Source organism: Sinocyclocheilus anshuiensis, unplaced genomic scaffold (assembly GCF_001515605.1).
Source record: "Sinocyclocheilus anshuiensis isolate Anshui unplaced genomic scaffold, SAMN03320099.WGS_v1.1 scaffold102, whole genome shotgun sequence".
Lineage (NCBI taxonomy): Eukaryota > Metazoa > Chordata > Actinopteri > Cypriniformes > Cyprinidae > Sinocyclocheilus > Sinocyclocheilus anshuiensis.
In genome coordinates, this window is record NW_015542330.1 from 26,760 (window position 1) to 31,752 (window position 4,993).

A 4,993-nucleotide genomic window follows, 5' to 3' on the forward strand; every position below is an offset into this window, starting at 1 on the left:
GTGGCTGTTTACTACAAACACAACATTTATCCATTATTTTGATTTCAAATCCAAACATTGTTACTGAATATGCTTTTTCATCATTGTGATTCTTTTTTACACAGTCCAGTAATACAATATTTCATAGACATGTTTAAATGCAATAAATATAAGCAACACATTATTCAATGCTTTTTACTTTTGCATTTACTTTTACATTTATATATTAAGTTGCTCAAGCAAGTGGCAAAACATTAACTACTTTTCTTACGTTATCACAAACATTCTAAATGAAAACTTACCATTGACATAAACAGTCAGCTCTACTGCCGTTTCTTTTGCATTGAAATCTTTATTACAAGCAATCCTGCAGTTCATAAAGAACTTTGTTTTGCTACCTCCACGAATGCCAACTATTATTGCCTTGTTTATCTAAAAGTGCTCTTTTCCTTTAAACCTAGCCAAAAAGCCATAGCCTATGTGTTGACTGTGAAACACAGTAGACTTTAATTATATGCATTTATGGTATAATCACTACATTTTCGTGTCAATCCATGTTCATATTTACCGCAAACAATGCGCTGTTACTTTAATTCAGCGCTTGCAGCGCAGCAAACATAGACTCGGTGCGGAAATGATCTGCACTGCTGCAGACACACCGCTACTGGAACACACTGCCGGACCGCAACCGTGTGCAGTGTGAACCTGGCATTATGTGTGTGCGCTGCGAGTGTGCATGAGCACTCAGTCTCCAGGAGAGCGCGCGAGCCAACGCGATTATCGGCCGATAGTGATCGGTAGCCGATCAATCGGAGCACCCCTAGTATAAATAATTATTTTACTGGTCCTAAGTCTCAACAAACATTATTATGGTACCATGTATATTAAATAAATGTTCTTAAGTATTCTGATAAAGAAAACACTTTAATAAACATGAGGTCCAAAAAGGGAACAATATTATGGTACTATAAAATATATAGAAAAGGTGGAAACAAAATGTACAAATTGTCAAAGATAAATATCCCTGATACATGAGATACTAAAGGGCAGTCAAATCAAAAGATCAGAGTGGTTACATTTTATAATAAAATAATTAATTAAAATGAAAATTATCAAAGTACCATAATAATCAATTTAATTCAGTTCCATAGTATAAAGGCCTGTTCACACCAAGGATGATAACTATAAAGATAACAATAAAGATATAGTTCTAAAAATCGTTCTCAATATTAAAGAATAGCAGGGTCCACACCACAGCTATAACGATAAAGACACAGAGAAACGATATCGTTGGAATCACTTTCAGAACGATTTTTTCCAGCTAAAGAAAGATACAATTATTGACACCCAATCAGAATCCATCCTGCTATAACAAGCTTGAGAATTTAAAGCGGCAGATAAGCATGCGCTTAGAATAAACAGACGATATCGGCCTCTGGTGTGGATGCTAATATTGTTATCTTTATAGTTATTGTTCTTGATGTGAACAGGGCTTAACTCAAAGCACCACGTCATTTGTAACCATCTATCGCTGTACCGTGGTACTTTTTCGTTTAGTGATGACTCTGTAAACAGAGGTTCAGGTGGTTGATCTGACAAGGGCAGCCCTTCACTGTTAACCTCAACCTACACACATAATGCCACTGCTGTCACAGCTGGAGATGGGCGCTCTTCACTGAGAGTGTGTGTGTGTGTGTTTGTGTGTTTGAATGTGCGAAAGCTTCTGCATGTGTGTAGTGTGTGAACAGTATTCTCAGAAGCCCTCTACCCCCAGCTGTCTGCTGTAGCTAATGATTGGTCCCAGGGGGGCTGTTGGGAAGAGGAGTGTAGAAATTGAAACAGACGTTCGCGTCCCTGCCACAACGTGTGTGGCAGCTGGGAGCGCCGCTCCGCCATTCATACGCAGGAGGGAGAGCAGACTCTTAAAGTCATGAATATCAATGGTGAACACGGAGTCAGTGATGAAGCATCAACTGCCAACCTGCCGTGTTTCCAGCGAGCTCATATCACTATATCTGCTTTGTAGAGACTAAACGGCACTCATGGTAAACACGGTGATCTTGGGAAAAGAAAGAGGCCTTAAGTGAGGGTTTTGTGCTACCACTTATAGAAACAGTCTAAATTTACAGATTATACTGCAGTGCATTTTTACGAATTTAATAATGTCCAGTGATAGTACATTTTCATTTATTTAGATACTATTAATAAATAATATTTAAATATTAAAATACAAAATTATTGTCGGTAGTATCTTTGATTAATAAAAATGCATTTCATTTTTTTTTTTTTAAGTTGGTGTCAAAGACAATAATTTTATATACATTTTTTTATGTATTTTAATATATTTTTAAGCAAATGTAATAATATAATTTAATTATTAAATTATATAAATAATACAATTATATACAATTATTATGGGTAGTATCTTTAATAATGAAACTAATGTTAATATATATATATATTTTTTTTGTGTGTGTGTTTGTGTATCTTGCACAAATATGTATCTATATATACTCAAAATTCACTAGTTGGTAATTTACAATTATCTATTTAAATTGAAAAGTGATTAAAATGGTGAAAAGTGCCTTGATAACACTTTCCCTTATAAATTAAAATATTAATGTATAAATTTAAACCCATAATCTTGACATTTGATTAAAGAAATTAATTTACAAAAACATTTATCAATTTACATGTATATTGTCCAGATACCACAGTAACATTATCATTAGGACGAACCTTTCTTGCACGTCTTTGATAAAGATAAAGCAACAATATTGATTGAGAATTATCGTAATTGTGTAACAAGGCTAATTGTTAAACCCTCTAATTTGTCTCTTGCCATGTGTAATTAAGCTCAAATCCCACAGTGCATTTGAGTAATCCTCCACTTCATAATTTATTCATTATCAAGCTGTTCTTATTAAATGCCTCAATCATAATTATTAACCGTGTCTTATCAATAAAACAACAAATTGCGTCGGTTTACCATATGAAGCGGTCACCGTACGGAACTGTCGCAGGGAAACCGAAGTGTTAAAGGTAGCATTAGCTAGACGCTAAAGTCATCGGTGCCTACGGCGGATCGGGGGGCTGTAGTTTATTGTCCTGTACCCCCTGCGCCGCCTCCATCTCTCTCTCTTTAAAGAGCATGCTAGCCCAGCGATCCCTCAAGGTAAACCCCCAAATTACGCCTAATGTTCTACACAGGCTAATGGTTGTTGGTGCCATTAGAATATAGGTTATTTAGCTCCGCGGGTTTCAGACACTCCCAGACCCGAGTGCTGTGGCGCGCACACACACACACATTTGCACGCGCACACTCTTATACACCCCAGGCCTGTAGAGATGAATGGAGTTTGCAACACTACAATGAGCTTTTGATGCCAAGACAATGGAGGAGGGTGCCCGCATCTGACACACTGTGTGTGCGAGTGTGTTTCTGAGGGCCGCTAACAATATGGGGTCCACTTTTCCGGGCCCCTCTGCCCCTGGGCTGGTCGGGGGGTTGTGGGTAATAGTGTCCCAAGGGCACCCAAAAATTATGTGGAAGTGTCATGAGGCTCAGAAAGATGGCCGTGGCTTCCCTACTGACACCCCCTTTTCTTACCGCGTCACAGAAAAACACTAGCGTGGAGCGGCAGGTTAATATCGCTTCTGTACCTTACGCCTAAACCCAACCTCTCGGATGCTCGTGTGGCGTCTCCCATTACAGCGCCGGTCCTCGGGCAACAGCAAATCATCATTTGTTACTCATGTGCACGTCCCCTTCTCGTCAAGCTAATAGAGGTGAAACGGAGGTGTGGTCCAGCTCTTGTTTTTCTCTGTGGTTGTGGATCTTCACTTGTACTGTAAAATGTGGTGGAAGTGGGTAACCAGGGTTACCAAAATTAAGGAAAAATCATCTGTCGTCGAACTGTAACCTGTTTAGATGATGTTTAATAACATAAGTTCATCAGTTGTGCTAGGAAGCAACAAGTTTTTGGTTTTTATTTTATTGTTGTGTGTGTGTATATGAAGAGTTCATTTGCAAAAACCGATAAACGCCACGTAAAAAAAATTACTGCCATGCGTTATTCTCCACATATAGCACGTTCTGAACCCTAAACACGTTGTCACAAAAGTCGGTATTGTCCACCGTCAAGGCATCGCGAGTTCACGTTTTACAGCAGAAACCAACAAGCGCCCTTTTTGTTTATGAACAGAACCCAAAAGGTCAATTTTAGTGAATCAGCGCGCAGTATTCAGGTCAGGTGACAAGGCTGCTAGTCACTTCGAAAAGACTCGCTAGCTGAGAGGAGTTTCGTCTGGTCGCATCTACACTGATATTAATCAGATATGTGCATTATTTGCTTCTGCAGTGTAAGCGGACAGATCGATATTCCCCTGTTAATGCGAGTTGTTATTCCCCTGTTAATGTTAAATATTTTTGAAACATCTCGCAGTACAGATATATCTATTACAAATAAAACATCTCTAGTTGACTAGCAGAGTATTTATTAATTTTGTTTGTTTGTTTAAAATAAGTGGCGATCTGCCTCTTGAATGTGTTGCTTTTAAAATGATGCTGAGTGCTCGTTGCCGCTGTTATCAATGCCGACGACTCATGCACAGACGAGCGCTTCAATCTATTGCTAACTGTTGTGGAGACTCTCTATTCGTTTTGGTGAAAATACAAAATAAAATGCACACAAACCATCACTGATGAACACATTTGTTTTAATGAGGAAAAAAACTATACAAGGGCGGATTAGAACCCCAAGTCCCACTAATTTAGCAATTACAAAGCAATTACTTGGTTTTGTTTACCTCTGAAACACGAAATGTGGAGTTATCTGCTTTTGCCAAAAAACGACTGTTGGAGTTGTCTGCTTTTGCTAAAAAAACAAACATTTAATGTATTAAAAAACATACTTTCAACCAGCTTTAAGTTTGTAAGTTACCTGTATTTTTTTAGTTATTATTACTTAATCAAAACAACCCAACTGCAGTTTGATTGATATTACTTTGGGAC

General features: G+C 38.0%; 1 protein-coding gene across 1 annotated transcript in view; it reads left to right on the forward strand.

Moving 5' to 3' along the window:
- The window catches only part of LOC107690985 (arf-GAP with GTPase, ANK repeat and PH domain-containing protein 3-like), a gene marked incomplete at its 5' end in the record, with an annotated part of 61,795 nt that overhangs the window by 26,073 nt on the left and 30,729 nt on the right, over positions 1 to 4,993 (forward strand). The gene's annotated exons all lie outside the window — the stretch shown is intronic.